General features: G+C 40.4%; 1 protein-coding gene and 1 non-coding gene across 7 annotated transcripts in view; both read left to right on the top strand.

Annotated features, from left to right (window-relative positions):
• The window catches only part of SCAPER (S-phase cyclin A associated protein in the ER), a 529,442-nt gene that overhangs the window by 469,359 nt on the left and 41,770 nt on the right, over positions 1-18,313 (top strand). The gene's annotated exons all lie outside the window — the stretch shown is intronic.
• LOC118519935 (U6 spliceosomal RNA) lies at positions 13,551-13,657 on the top strand. The gene has a single exon (XR_004909431.1). It is a non-coding gene; the product is annotated as a U6 spliceosomal RNA (small nuclear RNA).

Below are 18,313 nucleotides of genomic sequence, written 5' to 3'. Positions count from 1 at the left end.
ATTGGCACCTGCCAGCTTGGCGTCTGCCATGCTGCCCAGCTAGTTCCTGTGCAGTAGCCAGGCTGCTCCCCGGAGGGTATCCTCTCACCCAGGAGACCCCTTCCGACAGTGGTTCTTTCGTATACACAGCATTATAAACCTGCCAGTATCTCAAGTCTTTGTCACCTGTATTCTTTCCTTAAATCCAGATGAGTATCACACACGTAAGCATTTCCATATGTGTTTGTTGTACAGTTTGTGGGCTTCAGCTTTCACTTACACACACAGATTTAGTCACCTGAAATCTGTGGAGCTTGAAAGAAGCTTAGAGGTCATTCACAGCACTCTCTTTTTTTTTTTAATTTTTTATTGTTATGTTAATCACCATACATTACATCATTAGTTTTAGATGTAGTGTTCCATGATTCACTGTTTGTGCATAACACCCAGTGCTCCATGCAGAACGTGCCCTCTTTAATACCCATCACCAGGCTAACACATCTTCCCACCCCCCTCCCCTCTAGAACCCTCAGTTTGTTTTTCAGAGTCCATCGTCTCTCATGGTTCATCTCCCCCTCCGATTTCCCCCCTTCATTCTTCCCCTCCTGCTATCTTCTTCTTTTTTTTTCTTCTTAACATATATTGCATTATTTGTTTCAGAGGTACAGATCTGAGATTCAACAGTCTTGCACAATTCACAGCACTTACCAGAGCACATACCCTCCCCAGTGTCTATCACCCAGTCACCCCATCCCTCCCACCCCACCCCCCACTCCAGCAACCCTCAGTTTGTTTCCTGAGATTAAGAATTCCTCATATCAGGGGCACCTGGGTGGCTCAGATGGTTAAGCGTCCATCTTCGGCTCAGGTCATGATCCCAGGGTCCTGGGATCGAGCCCCACATCGGGCTCCTGGCTCAGCGGGGAGTCTACTTCTCCCTCTCCCTCTGCTTCTCCCACTGCTCATGCTCTCTCTATATATATATCTCTGTGTCTCAAATGAATAAATAAAATCTTTAAAAAAAAAAGAATTCCTCATATCAGTGAGGTCATATGATACATGTCTTTCTCTTTTTGACTTATTTCGCTCAGCATAATACCCTCCAGTTCCATCCATGTCGTTGCAAATGGGAAGATCTCATTCCTTTTGATGGCTGCATAATATTCCATTGTATATATATACCACATCTTCTTTATCCATTCATCTGTCGATGGACATCTTGGCTCTTTCCACAGTTTGGCTATTGTGGACATTGCTGCTATAAACATCGGGGTGCACGTACCCCTTCAGATCCCTACATTTGTATCTTTGGGGTAAATACCCAGTAGTACAATTGCTGGATCATATGGTAGCTCTATTTTCAACTTTTTGAGGAACCTCCATACTGTTTTCCAGAGTGGCACAGCACTCACTCTTACAGGGAAAGCAACTGAGCCAAACTAACTTGAATTAGGATACAAGATTCCTACTTCAGTGCTCTCACCTACACACTTGACTTTGTATAATTCAAAATGTAGGAGCATATATTTCATTTCTTTGAAGATTTTCTCAATTACATATAAGGAAAACAGGATCCCCTTCTCTTTAACACACACAGTCATGTCCTCTTCCAGTAGACATTGAGCATCTGCCCTGTGCCAGACACCAAGACAAGTACCCAAGATACTACCCTCAGGGAGCCCCAAGCCTGGTCTGGGGTCAGACCCGTAAACTAAGAGCTGCAGCTCTTCAATGGACTAAATCTTAAAGGACCCAGGAAGACAATGGAGGAAAGAATGCAACAGAGAAAAGGGGCATAATATGTGCACTGTATGATATAGCAGATGTTATTGCTGTCTTTGGCCCCTCTGGAGGTCACCTGCCAACGGATTCCTGTATTTCTCTGCCTGCCTGGGAATATTCTCTGGACAAGTGGCTGTTTGCTACAAGTGCAGGGGAGTTAATACCTCCAGGAGTGACTCTCCAGCAATAAATGGGTGGATTGTACCCCAGCTCCACTAACCCTCAATGAGACAGTTCCAAGGTGTTCTGTACAGTCTGTCAGAGGGGCACCAGTGGTAAGCTATGCAGTGACACATCCTTGATCAACTTCCTCCCTTCACTCTTTCTGTCCTCGGCTTCCTCGCAAGTAAACTACTTGCACTCCTATCCTTGTTTCAAGGTCTGGTTTGGAGGCAACCCAAATCAAGAGATACGGATATACAGGATATTGCTCAGTTGGATGGAGCTGTGCAATAGGGTAACTATGAAGAGCGACAGGGATGAAGTGTTAAATGAACTCCATAGATGTTAGCTCCTAGGAGGCCAAAAGGGAGACAAGACCTTGATGTGCTACACTAGAGCTGTAGAAAGTCACTGAAGTTGTTTAAGAGAGAGTAACAGGATCAGATTTCTGTTACAGAATGATCATTCCTGAAAAGTGTAGAAAGGACTGGAATGGCATGAGCCTAGAGGCAGAAGGAATAGTGGAGAAGCTCTTGCATGAGCTAAGTGGGAAATGTTGAGGGCTGTGGGGACAATGGAAATAGGAGCAAATGCATTAAGAGGAGACAGAATATATGTAAGAGAGATGGCATAGGGCTTGGTGACGTGGGAAGTAAGGGGAAGGGAGGAACCTAAAATGGCTCCCAGGTTTCTGACTTGAAATTTGTGAGTTGTAGATGGTATCCCCTCCAGAGTAAGGAATCTAAGCAGTTTTCCGTAGAGGAAATATGCCTAAGGATTATCCAAGTAGACCAATGTCTTTGTATATATGTATATTGTTTTTATGTACATATGCAACCAGATTTTTTTTTAAAGATTTTATTTACTTATTTGACAGAGACAGAGAGAGAGAGCACAAGCAGGGGGAGCAGCAGAGGGAGAGGGAGAAGCAGGCTCCCCACTGAGCAGGGAGCCTGATGCGGGGCTTGATCCCAGGACCCGAGGATCATGACCTGAGCCGAAGGCAGACACTTAACCAACTGAGCCACCCAGGCGCCCCTGCAGCTGGATTTTAAATAAATCAGTGATTAACGCTTGGTGGTTTTAAGAATTCTTAATCCATTTTTCCCATTGTAATTTCCTTCTCCATCTTCAGTTACTCAACCAATTTCTATTAGTAGGCCTTGCTACAAAAGCAGATTATTCTAGGAAAAAAGGTCCAGGTGTTTCCTGGCTTAATTTACCTAGGAAATTCTTAGCAGTATCAGCTGCTTCGGTGAATGAGGTGAAAGAATGATCCCTAATTGCTGCTCTCCTCATCCTTCATTCTTCAACATTTGCTGAACGCCACCAAACCAGAAGAATACAGGGAGTTTTTCCTACCTCTTCAGATTAGTTTGCCTCTAATCTTTACAAGACCATTTCAAGCTACTTCCCATTTCTTCATGGAAATTTTATTTCTAAACTATAAACTACAATGGCCTGTTGAAAGCACTTTGTTACATGTGTCAGAGTTTCTCTCTAGAAGGTCACAGCTGTGTCTGGGGAGAAAGGTAGTGTGGCTGTTGTTATATTGGGGTAATTCACATAATGCCTGTTTGGGCTATCAGGACAAGCCACCCAGAGCCAGAAAGTTGAGGAAGGCTTGTTGTCAAAGATCTTTTATGACCAGCAGGAATAAGAAGACAAAGAGGAGCCAGAGAGGCCTTCAAAAATCGCTTCTTATGAGCTGGCAAGCCCTGAGATAATTAAGTACACTGATTAGCCCAGGGCTTTGGGTAAACACTGCAGTCTGCTGGTGGCCCGGCCTTTGAGACGGTGATTACAGCGGGGTTGCCTTTGCTCTACTCTCCTATTGTGCCCTTAATCTTCTCATTTTTACCTAGGTTTTCTGAGAGACAATTTGGGTGTCAGGGGTTATGTTATTAATCTTTGCTTCAGCACGGCGGGGGGGCGGGGGGGGAAGATGGGTGATTTTTGTACCAGGCCTGGTTTTGAACTTGCATTTAAGGAAAAATTGAAATTGTGATCTTCTGGTGAAAGGATTGATTTTATGTTAGGATTACTCCAGAATGTGAATCCTAGAACTTTTCTCAAGTTGTAATTCTTAATCATTTAAACAAAATTCAACCCTCTGTAGTAGGACTTTAAGAAATGCTTATTTCTTTGGCCTTCACTATTACTTTTCCATTCTTGGTTCTTTAAGTAGTAAAGAGAAAAGGATAGTTTTCAAATCTCAGGGCAGCATCTCAACTGCCTTAATTGGCTGAGACTCACAGAGGCCCCCTTAAGGTGTGACTCCTTAGCTGAATGAATAGGATCAGAACAGTAATGAGTGATTATAAATTGGAGCCAACACAGGCCTTTCACTGAGTCAGCAATCATTTCCTAGTCCATAACTGTACTCGGCACTACAGGGAGAAGGCCAGGAAGCAGTGGATCCACAGTGAAAGAGTTCACAGTCCTTATGTAAGGAGAGGAGCTTATAAAACCTAGCTAATTCTGACTGCTTGAAGGAGCCTGTTCTGAATTCTAGAATATATTTATACAAAAAGGAGTTTGTTGTCATATGTATTTGTGGGCCTTATTTTCATATCCATAAACTACACTAACAAAGGGGATTCTAGCCAAGGTCCCTGGAAACCTGTGTCATAAAAAGATAAGAATGATTTATAATTTAGTTCATTAACTATGTGGATATAAATGAGTGCTTCTCAAGTGTTTAAGGGTGCTTGAAAACCATTTGTTCAGGCAAAGGTAAACTTTAACTCTGCCTGCCTGAATTATTCTCTCATGCATTAAACAAATATTTATGTAGCATTTGCTCTGTGCCAGGCCCTGTGCTAAGCTTGGGAGAAAGCAGAAATGACTCAGACATCACTTGTGTCCTCAAGGACCTTGTCAACTAGTAGAAGAAAGAAGACGCGTATACCAAGACCCACGGTATAAGGCAGAGTGATGCAGAGGATGGAAGATAACACAGGAAAGCACTTAGCACACTGCCTGGCACGTAGTACATGCTTAATAAACATTTGCTACTGTTACTACATCATCATTGATGGAGTTAAAAGGAGGGAAAGACCACTCTTAGTTGTAGGAATTAGCGGTTTCCTAGAGTGCCTAAAATTTAATGTGGGCCTTGAAAGGAAGGGTTGGAACATTGAGAGCTGAGAGAGAGGCAGATACAGAAAACAGCTAAAGCCAAGACATCATGGCAGAGAAATAGGAAGAACCAGTGGAGTATTTCCTTAAGCTGCATTGTGAGATTTTAGTGCCGCCCAGGTTGTTGGGAGGTTCAACTGGGATAATAAATGTAAAAGTCCTGTGTGAACTATATACAATGACTTGCTGAGATGTGGTGGCAGTGGTGTCATCAAGAGCCTTTGACCAGGGAAGTGACATGCTAAGCATATTTTGGGAGCATTAATCAAGTATCAAGAATACCTGATGGAGAACATATTAAGGAGAGGTAGAAAGTGGGAGAGACCATTAACAGTCACCTGGACAAAAAGCAAAAGGAATGAAAAAGAATTTTTTTTAAATCCTCTCTAAGTCTCTCTTTTTATGTATGATCTCATCAGACTCCGGACATCATCATCTCTGTCTCATCTCTCTTCCTTATACCCCAGATCTAATCTGTTGTCACATTTTTTGACTAGAAGGAACTTTAATGTTACCTTAATCCAGTCTTCTGTTCATGTGTGAATCTCTTCAGTAGGCTCATCCAGTCTATATTTGAATATCTCTTTTGACAGGGAACTCATTACTTACTAAGGGAACTTATTCTGTCATTGATAAGTTTTAATGCCTAAAAAATCCCTGATACCCATCTGTAACCTGTTTCCTTACTGCTACCTATCAGAACTAGTCCTAATGCTCCTTGACAACTTACAGACTATTCTAATCCTGCTCTTCTCCCTGAGCTTCTCTGGTCTCACCCTTCCACATATTTTCCTTTGCTTTTCTTCTCCTTGTTCCAATTACTATGGATATATAACAGATCACCCCAAAACTTAGTGGCATAAAACAGTCATCTGTTGGGGCACCTGGCTGGCTCAGCAGAACATGCAACTCTTGATCTCAGGGTCGTGAGTTCAAGCCCCACATTGGGGGTAGAGATTACATTTAAAAAATAAAATAAAATCTTTAAAAAAAAACAGCCATCTATTAATCTCACAGACTCTGTGTGTCAGGAATTTTGTCAAGATACATAGAGAATGGCTTATCTTTGTTCCACAGTATCTGGGCCTCAGTTGGAAGAAGGCTAGAAGTTGGAAGGCTAGCAGTTGAAATCTTCTGAGTGGTTATTCACACACATCTGTTGTTCATATGGCTGTTGCTGAGGACCTGTCCATCTGGTCCCTCGGCAGGGCTAATTTGGGCTTCCTTACAACATGGTGCCACATTCCAAGAAGGAGCATCTTGACAAAGAACCAGGTAGAAACCATATCACCTTTTACGAGCTAGCCTCAGAAGTTATGCAGCATGACTTCCAGAGTTCTATTCATCAAGACAATCACAGAATCCCCCCAACTGCTTCAAAGGGAGGAGAAATAGACTTGACCTCGTCATGGGGAATATGAAGGTCCTAGAAGAGCATATAGGACCAGAAATATTGCCATGGTTGTGTTTGAAAAATACAGTCTTCCACCTTCCAGCCTACACCGAAGATGAATGTGTTTCCAGTATCCTGTTCTCATCTGTCTTCTATTCTCTCTGCAGTCTCATATCTGGTATTGTCACCCTGTCTCTTGACATCACTTCTGTTAACTTTTAAACCTTTTGTGGTCATTAGCCACTGTCCTTAGACAAAAGACTTTCTGAGATTGGGAGATAGGGAATGAAGTGAATATAATAGGACTCAGCAAGTAAAAGTAAGGGAAGTAACATTTGTTGAGCACCATTTATGTGTCCTGGGCTAAATGCTCCTTGTGAGTTATCTTCCAGCAATCCTGCTCACACCTTCCAGGGGAGCACGGCAGCCTCTAGAGTGATAAGGAGAAATGACTACCACATGCTTCAGATCTAGAGAGTGAGAAGAACACAAGAGCAGGAACTTCTGGGCTGTTTCTGCATTCACAACTGGGTGATGGCTAGTTTAAAGATTTCTGAAAGATCTATCCCTGCTCTAGCAATAAAGACTTAGTTGACTTATAGGGACAGAACGATGACCAATTCATTGCTACAATTCAACTTGTGTGTCCACTGTGTGCCAGGCACTGTGTCAGAGAAAGGGAGCTTTCTGGACCATGCCCCATAGGACCAAAGTTTAGGGGCAGCCTTCACTGACTTTACTCCCAGAGGGGGTAGGGTATGACGAAGGCAGAGAGTACATGTGTTGGCTCACCAGGCTTAGAGCAGCAGAATATATCCACGATACACTTGCAGTTGGACTCCCACTGGCTCTAGGACTTTGGAGGGCAGGATCTCAAGAAGAAAACCTTTGTGTAGGGTTGTTGAAGAGCACAGGTTTGGGAGTCAAAAAAATGTGGGTGCCGTTCCTACTCTCCTAGCTCTGGGACCGGTGGCAGATTTAGCTTCTCAAAGCCTTTTTCCTCACATTATAAAAGTGAATTTGATAATTCTTCCCTCACAGGCAGGGGCAAATGGGAACTAACACATTTGTCTCTTGTCTAAGGTGCTTTTTTTAATATATATTTATTGTACCCCACCTTTTTCCAAACAGTTTTGAGAGAGATTACAGTATATGTAATCATTTGATGAAAGAATTCATTCTTTTTTTTTAATGAAAAAAATTAAAACAAAAGAAAATAGGAAAAAGTAAATCAAGGCAGGAGCAAGTGAAGTTAAGGCACAGATCATATTCACAACAAAGCCCTGATGGACATTTCCTCTCAGAATTCCTACTGGCAGTTTCTACCAAGAAGTTATATTTCATACGTCAGATTCTAAAGCTCATTGGCTTTCACCCAAAGTTGGCTGTTCCTCTTCACTACCTTATTCTGCTCATGATTCTTGTCATCTGATCTCATTTTAAGACCTAAAACCTTAGTTATCTCTATGTTCTGTCTCCCAGAATCCATTCCAGTCCTATCTGATATGAAAGGGATGCTTGCCTCAGAAATATGAGCTGGAACCTACTATTTACACCTCTTACTTAATATTTGTCTACTGCTAATTCATTAGTTCTCTTGTCCTGTGTATTTGTTTTATGTCTTCAGCTAAAATTTCCTTAAGGAAAGATACTAAATGTCCTAGCAGTTCCCCTTGAGGCACCTAGCTAGCACCAGCCAGAAACAAAATAGAAAGGAAATAGCTTGTGACTGGCAGAGTTAGCAAACACCGGTGTGTGTCATTAACCTATGCCAGGGCCCCATTTCCTGCACCTGCTCTTCACACAGGAAGAAGAGCTGCCCACATCTCATGTTCTTCTTCCTCGGAGGTAAGAAGGAGATGTCCGAGGCCCTCATTCCTTGGCCAGGAATGAGACTAATTCTTCCTCACTTCCTTCCATTGCTTTATTCTTTATTCATTCATTTATTTATTCCTTATTCATTGCTAACTATTGAGCAGTTGATATGTGCCATATATTTGTCAAGGCATTAGGGATATAGAGTGAACAAAACACCTACATTTATGAAACTTACAATCTAACAGGAGAAAAAGACAATAAACAAATAAACGAATTAGATAATATGAGTTAGTGATGGCAATATGAGAAAATAAAGCAGGGTAATATAGCACAGTGGCTTGGGCAGGGGCTTCTGTAGATGGAGTGGTTAGGGAAGACCTCTCCGGGGAGATGACACTGGAGCTAAGTAGTCAATCATGTAAAGATCCAAGGGAAGAATATTGTAGTCAAGAAGAATGCTAAGTTGATGACTCCCAAATATCTGAGGTGGGTGTGTTCCAGAAACAGAGAAGGCAGAATACTGGAATGTGGTGAGAAAGAAAGAAAGTGCTAAATGAAGTCAAAGTAAGGGCCAGGAGATGAGGACGGAGAGAGTAGAAGTTTGGGTTTTATTCTATGTATGATGAGAAGCCATGTGAGGATTTTAAGCCAGAGAGTGGCATGATCTGATTACTTAAAAAGTAAAAAGAGCATCTGTTTACTCTGTGAGGAATGTGTTAGAGGTGCAAGAAGGGAAGCAGAAAAGGTCGGTCAGGAGGGTACTGCAGTCATCATGCAGCCCGATATGACAGTTTTTCCTCCCAGTTACTCACCCAGCAGAAGCAATTGCCTTCACTTGGCCACACAGCAGAGCCTCTGGCAGAGCTCCTTCAGCCTAACGAACAAATTCTGAAGATAGGAGAAGCCAAAACATCAGCAAAACTAGCCAAAATCAGCACAGGGCCCTTGGCTACTTACAGTGACTATGAGAAAGCGAAAGTTAGGAGGTCAGAAACGTCCCATCGGAGAGGCATGTTTGGACAGCAGCCCTAGCCCGCAGTTCCAAGATCCAGAACTAGATCCTGTTGTCAGTCACCCAGAGCTCCTTGCATTCTCACCTCCTGGGCTCCTCCCTGACCCTTCTTCCTTCCACCTTTGGTTGTCCCAGACTATCTTGAGGTCATCACCTCTGTATCTTCCACTTTCTTGGGCCTCCATTCAGACCTCTGCCAGCCCCAGTTTCTTCTTAGTGACCTCACCCTTTACCTCCTGTTCCCATTGGTGTCCCCCTGGTCTTCCTCTTTCTCCAGCCTCTTCCAGTCTGTTGGTTCCAAACAGCAAGAATGTCCATCTCTTTTCATCATCTATCACTTCTCTTCCCAGAAAGGTTTCCTTCTCAGAAGTTCCTCTTTGAGTTCAACTGAAACTCGTCATCAGGCACTTTGGAAATCCTCCCAAATATTAGCCAGCCTCACCCTACTTGATAATCTTACTCTTTAATTGTCCCTATAGTTTTCTCTTCTCTAACCAAATGTCCAGATATCTTACAATGCCTACACATACATCTTTCCCACCTTCAGTTTTCTCTTCCTCTTATATCTCCACTAAGTCATCCACATTCCCTTCAATGGGGCTCCAAATTAGATCTGCATCAAACAAGCTATAGGGTGTGTGTGTGTGTGTGTGCGCGCACGTGTGTGCAGGAGAGTATAATTTTCAAAGTAGATTCACAGCTGTTACAACATCCCAGGACTGAACAGAATCTTAGACATTGCTGTGTTCCATGCCCAGCTAAGGTTTGAGTGCCCTCTGCCACTTGACTGGATGTGATCCTCCACTTTTTCCAGAATAGGGAAGAAAGTAATAGCTTACCAACATCCCTTTGGGGTGTTCTAATTCTTAGAAAGATTTTCATAAGTTTATCTACTATCTGCTTTCAGGTAATGTCTCTTCTCTGGGGTCATAAATAACAATATAATACCTCTTCAGTTTGAAAATAACCTTTATGGCCTCCAGTTCTGAGATGAATTTCCCAATTCCTTCAAATGTTCCTCGGATGACATTGTTTCCAGATACTTCTACCACACAAGGCACTTTCCTAGGGAACTTGCTTATACATCAGTGTCCTGAATGTAGTATGGCACCCAGTGCTGGAGCCCATGCTTCCAGGGTAGGGGGCAGGACTGAACCTTTCTAGTTATGTACATTGTGCTCCTATTAATTCAGTCAAAATTGAATTATAGTCATCGGTAAACAAGCAACACTCTTTCCTCATTTTAACTGTTAGGCAGCTCATTTGCTAAGCCTTTTTCCCACTTACCCCTGAGAGCTGCATTCCAGTCCCCTGTCACATACCATCTTCCCATTCCAAACATATGTGGTTAGTTTTTATAAAATCTAAAAGTAGGATTTAACAGTTATTTCTATAAATTTCATCCTTTTTTCAGTTCTTGTTTATTTTTAGTTAAACTTTTTTATTGATTACTTCCTCCTGCTTGAAACTATCTTCAGTTTGCTTCTAGGACACCATACTTTTCTGGTTTTCCTCTTACTCCATTGGTTTCTATTTTTTAGTTTCCTTTGCTGATTTCTTCTTCTCTCCCCAACTTCTAAATGTTTAAGTATCCCAAGGTTCAATCCTCAAACCACTATCTATGCTCACTTACTGGATAGGCTCCTGGCTTTAAATATCATGTAAGTATTGATGACTCCCAAATATCTCAAGCCCAGCCACTCCTCTGACCTTAGCTTGTATATTTATTCAGTCATTCAACAAATGTCTATTGAGTGGCTACTGTGTCAGACCACTGTTCTAAGCCCTGGGGACCAAACTGACAAAAATAGCTACCCTTGGAAAGCTCATTTTATCCAATTTCCAATTCATTATCTCCACTTGGATGTCTAATAGGCTTCTTGATTTTAACAAGTTTAAGTCTGAACTCCTGGTTTTCTACCCCAGTCATGCTCTATCCACTGTCTTCCCCATTTCTATAAATGGCAGCCACATTCTTCCAATTAATTCAGGCCAGAATCCACTGAGCCATTTTTTACTCCTCTTTCTCTCACACCCACATCCAATCTATCAGGAAATCCTATTGGCTTTCCTGTCTGAAGATTTTCAGAATCCAACCACTTCTCACCACATTCATAGCTACCAGCCTGGTTCATCCACCATGATCTCTCACTTGGATAATTCAAACAGCCTCCCTACCTCTGCCTTGGCTCTTCTAAAAGCTTTTCAACCAATTAGCTATAGTGATTATTTTTAAACCTAAGTCAGGTACATCACTCCTCTGCTCAGAACCTTACGATGACTTTCTTTCTCATTCAGTGAAATCCTTATAATGTCCTTACAGTGGTCTATAAGACCCTACCTGATCTTCTCCCTGGCCTCTCTGATCTTGTCTCCGGATGTTCTTCCACTCACTCAGTCTGCTGTAGCCACACTGGCCTTGCTGTCTCTTGAACATGTCCTGCATGTTCCTGCCTCCAAGACTTGAGACTTGCTGCTTTTCTGTCAAAAATACCCTGGCCTCAGATAGCCTCATGGCTTCCTTCCTCACTTTCTATAGAACTCTGCTAACTTAACACCTTAGAAAGAGCTTTTCCTGGGGCGCCTTTGTGGCTCAGTCATTAAGTGTCTGCCTTCGGCTCAGGTCATGATCCCAGGGTCCTGGGATCAAGTCCCACCTTGGGAGCCTGCTTCTCCCTCTCCTGCTTCCCCTGCTTGTGTTCTCTCTCTTGCTGTCTCTCTCTGTCAAATAAATAAATAAAATCTTCAAAAAAAAAAAAAGAGCTTCCCCAACCATCCTATATAAAATAGTATTACACATTCACCTACGTCTTCATCCCTGGCCATGTCCCCTGCTTCTCTGGAGCATTTTGCACACTTGACATACTATATATTACATATATTGTTTATTTGTTCCTAATATCCTCCTGCACTAAAATGTAAGCTTTATCAGGAAAAGGGCTAGATTTTACTGCTGAATCCTAGTGCCTTGAGTAGTGCTTGTCACAGAGTAGGTCCTCAATAAATATTTGTTGAATAAATGCGTGAATTGTGAATAACTAGTCCCATTGTGATAGGCAGAATAATGCCTCTCCTGAACACTACCCAAAAAAAAACAAAGTACACATTCTTCTCAAGTGCACATGGGACATGTTCCAGGATAGACCAGCCATTAGGCCAAAGATGAAGTCTCAGGAGATTTAAAAAGATAGATACCATTCAAAGTATCTTATCCAACTATAACAAGATAAAGTTAGAAATCAATAATAGAAATAAAACTAAAAAATCCACAAATTTATGGAAATTAAACAACACACTCTTAAACAACAGATGGATCGAGGAAAAAATCACAAGGGAAATTAGAAAATACTTCTCTGAAACAAATAGTACATTATATGTTTAAAAAAAAAAGAAGAAGATAGCAGGAAGGAAAGAATGAAGGAGGCGGAAATTGGAGGGGGAGACGAACCATGAGAGACTATGGACTCTGAGAAAGAAACTGAGGGTTCTAGAGGGGAGGGGGGTGGGGGGATGGGTTAGCCTGGTGATGGGTATTAAAGAGGGCATGTACTGCATGGAGCACTGTGTGTTATATGCAAACAATGAATCATGGAACACTACATCAAAAACTAATGATGTGATGTATGGTGATTAACATAACATAATAAAAAAATAAAAAGAAAATACTTAACGATGAATGAAAATGAAAATACAATATATCAAAACTTACAAGACACAATAAAAGCACTGATGAGGGGTAAGTGTATAACTATAAACATTTACATTAAAAAAGAAATATCTCAAATCAACAACCTAACTATACAGGGGCACCTGGGTGGCTCAGTTGGTTAAGTGTCTGCCTTCGGCTCAGGTCATGATCTCAGGGTCCTGGGATGGAGCCCCACATCGGGCTCCTTGCTGAGCAGGGAGTCTGCCTCTCCCTCTCCCTCTGCCCCACCTTTCCCTCCCACTCATGCTTGCTCTCTCTCTCTCTCCTTCACCCTGTCAAATAAATAAATAAAATCTTAAAAAAAAAAACTGACTATACAACTTAAGGAACTAGAGAAAGAACAAACTAAACTCAAAGCTAGCAGAAGGAAGGAAATAATAAAGATTATAACAGAGATCAATGAAATAGAGAATAAAATAACAATAGAGAAAATCAGTGAAACCAAAGTTTGAGTTCTTTGAAAAGAGCAACAGAATTGACAAAACCTTCAACTAGATTAACTAAGAAAAAAGAGAGAGAAGAATCAAATTACTAAACTCAGAAATGAAAATGGGGTGCTCACTTTGGCAGCACATATACTAAAACTGGAATAATACAGAGGAGATTAGTATGGCCCCTGCACAAGGATGACACTCAAATTCTTGAAGTGTTCCATGTTTTCTATAGTTAAAATATACTTGAAATTTACTAAGAGAGTAGATTTTAAGCATTCTACCACCAAAAAAAAGATAACTATGTGTAGTAATGGATGTGTTAACTTGATTGTGAGAATCATTTCACAATGTATCCATATAGCAAATATTCATGTTGTACACTTTAAATAAGTTATAATTTTGTTTATCAATTATACCTCAATAAAGGTGAGGGAAGAAAAGAAAGTGGGAACATTACTATCAATTCTACAGAAATAAAAAGGATTATAAGAGAGCGCTATTAACAACGTATGCCAACAAATTGGCTAACCTAGATGAAATGGATAAATTTCTATAAACAAAATACCTACCAAGACTAAAACAGAAAGGAAAAGAAAATCTGAATAGACCTATAGAACTAGTAAGGAGATTGAATCAGTAATCAAAAATGTTCAAAGGAAAGCCCTGGACCTGATGGCTTCAGTTGTGAATGCTACCAAACATTTAAAGAACTAACACCAATCTTTCTCAAGCTTTTCTCAAAAATTGAAGGGGAGGGAACACTTCATAACTCATTTTTTGAAGCCAGCATTACCCTGAAACCAAAGCCAGACAAAGACACTACAAAAAGAGAAAACTACACACTGATATCCCTTATGAACATTGATGTAAAAATGTTCAACAAAACTACCAAGCCAAATTTAGCAGATACAGTAAAAGGATTATACGTCATGACCAAGTGGGATTTATTCCTGCAATGCAAAAATGGTTCAGCACATGAACATCAGCCGTTGTAATTAGACCACATTAACAGAATGATGGAAACAAAAATGCATGATCATCTCAATTGATACAGAAAAAGCATTTGACATATTCAACACCCTCTCATTATAAAAACACTTGGGTGCCTGGGTGGCTCAGTCAGTTAAGCGTCCAATTCTTGCTTTCAGCTCAGATCATGATCTCAGGGTTGTAAGATCAGGTCCCACATCAGGCTCCGTGCTCAGAGCAGAGTCTGCTTGAGAGATTCTCTATCTCCCTCTCCCTCCCCATTTGTCTCTCCCCCTGCTCACATGTGTGCACACGTTCTCTCTCTCCCTCTCAAATAAATAAATAAAATCTTTTTTAAAAAAAAATTTTAAAAACACTCAAAAAACTAGGAATAGAAAGAAAGTACCTCCACATAATAAAAACCATATATGCAAATCCCACAGGGAACATCATAGTGATGGTGAAAGACTAGAAGTTTTTCCTTTAAGATCAGGAACAAGGCAAGGATGCCCACTTCCTCCACTTCAACATAGTACTAGAATTTCTAGCCAAAGCAATTAGGCAAGAAAAAGAAGTAAAAGGCATCCAAATCAGAAGGGAAGTAGTAGAATTATCTCTTGTTTGCAAATGATATGATCTTATATGTAGAAAACCCTAAAGATTTCACACCAAAAAAAAAAAAAAAGACAAACCTGTTAAAACTAGTAAATGAATTGGCAAAGTAGCAGAATACAAAGCCAACTCACAAAAAGCAATTGCATTTTTATATATTAACAATGAACAATCTCAAAGGAAATTATGAAAACAAGTCCATTCACAATAGCATCAAAAAAATAAAATATTTAGGAATTAATTTAACCAAGAAAGTGAAAGCATTTTACAGTGAAGAGTACAAAACATTGCCAAAAGAAATTAAAGAAGGTATAAATAATTGAAAACACATTCCATGTTCATGGATTAGAAGACAATATTGTTAAGAAGTCATTACTTCCCAAAGCAATCTGTAGATTTTATGTAATCTCTAGCAAAATCTCTAATATTTTTTTTTGCAGAAATAGAAAAAAACGATCCTAAAATTCATATGGAATCTCAAGGGACCCCAAATAGACAAAATAATCTTGAAAAAGAACAAAGCTGGAGTAGTCATTTTTCCTGATATCAAAACTTACTTCAAAAAGAAAAAAAAAAAACATAGTAATCAAAACAGTGTGATACTGGCATATAGACATATATAACAACAGAACAGAATCGAGAGCCCAGAAATAAACCCTCACACATATGGACAAATGATTTTTGACAAGGGTGCCAAGACCATTGAATGGGAAAAGACAATCTCTTCAACAGGTGGTGCTGGGGAAACTGGACATCCACATGCAAAAGAATGAAGGTGGACATTTTTCAAACACTGTGACTCAAATGGCTCAAATACCTAGAACTATTAAACTCAGAAGAAAATGGAGCAGAAGCTTCAGGACTTGGAATTTGGCAGTAAAAGATAGGACACCAGAGACATCGGCAGTAAAAGAAAAAGTAGACAAATTGGACTTCGTGAAAATTTTTTAAATTTATGCATCAAAAGAGAATATCAACACAGTAAAAAGGCAACCTGGAGAATGGGATAAAATATTTGCAAATTATATATCTGACAAGGAATTAATAATATACAGAAACCATGGAAAACTCCTAAAACTCCACAACAACAAAACACTATTACGAAAGGGGCAATAGACTTAAATAGGCATTTCTCCAAAGAAGATATATAAATGCCAAATAAGCACATGAAAAGAAGTTTAACATTACTGATAATAGAGAAATGCAAATCCAAACTATAGTGAGATACCACCTCATATCCATTAGGATGGCTCCTATCCAAAAAAAAAAAAAGCAGGTGTTAGTGAGAATGTGGACAAATTTGAACCCTTGTGCATTATTGGTGTAAATGATACAGCTGCTGTGGAAAACATGGCAGTTCCTCAAAAAATTAAAAATAGAATTACCATATGATCCAGCAATTCTACTTCTGGGCATCTGACCAAAAGAATTGGAAAAAAGGATTTTAAAGACATATTTGTATGCCTGTGTTCATAGAAGCATTATTTACAATAGCTAAAACATGGAAGCAACCCAAGTGCTCATCAGTGGATGAATGGATACACAAAAAGTGGTGTATACATACAATGGAATATTATTCAGCCTTAAAAAGTAGGGAAATTCCGCCATATTCTATATCATGGATGAACCTCGAGGACATTATGCTAAGTGAAATGAACCTGTCACAAAAAAACTAAATATTCAGTGATGATTCCACTTATATGAAGTACTTAGAGGAGTCAAAGTCATAGAGACAGAAAGTAGAATGGTGGTTGTGGGGGGGAGGGGGGTGGGGAGTTTTGTTTAATAGGTATAGAGTTTCAGTTTTACATGATGAAAGAGTTATGGGGATGGTTGGTGGTGAAGGTTGCACATCATTATGAATGTATTTAATACCAATGAACTGTACACCTAAAATAAGATGGTAAATTTTATGTTATATGTATTTTAACACACAAAAAAAATGGGGAATAGAATAATGGCCTGCCAAAGATATCTATATCCTAATCCCCCAAAACTGTGAATGTGTTATTTCATATGGCAAGAGAGATTCTGCAGAAATTAAATTAAGATCTTGATATGGGAAGATTATCCTGGTTTATCCAGGTGGGCCCAATGTAATTACAAAGGTCCTTGTAAGTGAAAGAGGGAAGCGGTAAAGTGAGCGTTAGAGGGACTTGAAGGTGCTCTGCTGCTGAGTTTGAAGATGGAGCAAGGGGCCACAAGCCAAGGAATGCATTTGTACTCTACACACTGTGAAAGGCAAGGAAACAAATTCTCCCCTGGAGCCTCTAGAAGGAACACAGCTCTGATAACACCTGATTTTAGCCCAGTAAGACTTATGTTGGAAATTTGTATTGTTTTGAACCACTAGCTTGTGATAATGTGTTATCACATTATTGGTAGGAAACTTATACACATGCCTGCCCCTCATGTAACCTCCCTAGGACAGGGACCTAGTCTTGTTTGGCTGCACATGTCACAGGTGGTCACTGTTCTTGGAGCACAGGTACTTTGGCTTTTCAAATTGAGAGTATCTGACAGATCATCATGCCCCTCATGCTCACTACAAAGCCTGATGAATGATATCACTGGATGTAGGTCAGCTTTCCCAGAATATCCCAGTACTTAAAGCCCCACACTGGACTACCTCTGAAAAAATAATTCAGTTTTTCAACAGTGAAGTTTACATCCCTCATTGGGAGAGACAGTGACTTAATCCCACCCACTCCCAACACTATGCAGACCATTGAGTGGAATTGTCAGCGTTCAGGGACTAAAATGGGAAGTTCTCACAAGATGCCTGGGGATTCCAGAACTGAAAGAATGAACAAAGCCAAAATCCAAGAAGATAGGAGAGCAGTCTAGAAGATCACTAGCACTGAAGGACATCAGGGTTGATGTTACCAAGCCAGAAAAATGGGGACCAGGCAGAAGAGAGCAAACAAGCCAGGAACAAACAGGGGAAAGGGGGTTGTAGTAACCGGGGCTGTTACAGTTGCTTTTGGGGGCCAACTAAAGCCTGGTGCATAAGTAGTTTAAAATACCAAAGGTGAATGGATGGCATTTGATTCATGCCCACACAAATTGCTGCCTTTTTTTCTTTTTCTTTTTTTTTTTTTTTTTTTTGCGCATCTATCCTTTCCTTTAAGGCAAAGTAGGATTTTCAGATGCTGTGCAGGAGTATTGATGGTCCAGTTATAGTTTTTCCTAATTGAATCTGGCTTTTAATGGACAGAACTTAATATGCCACCAAGATCTCTAGTTCTAGAGAACAAAGAAAAACACTTTAAAATTCAGTAAAATTGAGAAGATCTCAATTG

The sequence above is a fragment of the Halichoerus grypus genome, chromosome 8 (assembly GCF_964656455.1).
Source record: "Halichoerus grypus chromosome 8, mHalGry1.hap1.1, whole genome shotgun sequence".
In the NCBI taxonomy this organism is placed as follows: Eukaryota; Metazoa; Chordata; class Mammalia; order Carnivora; family Phocidae; genus Halichoerus; species Halichoerus grypus.
Note: the sequence above shows the minus strand (reverse complement) of the source record. Positions and strands in the feature narration are given on the sequence as shown.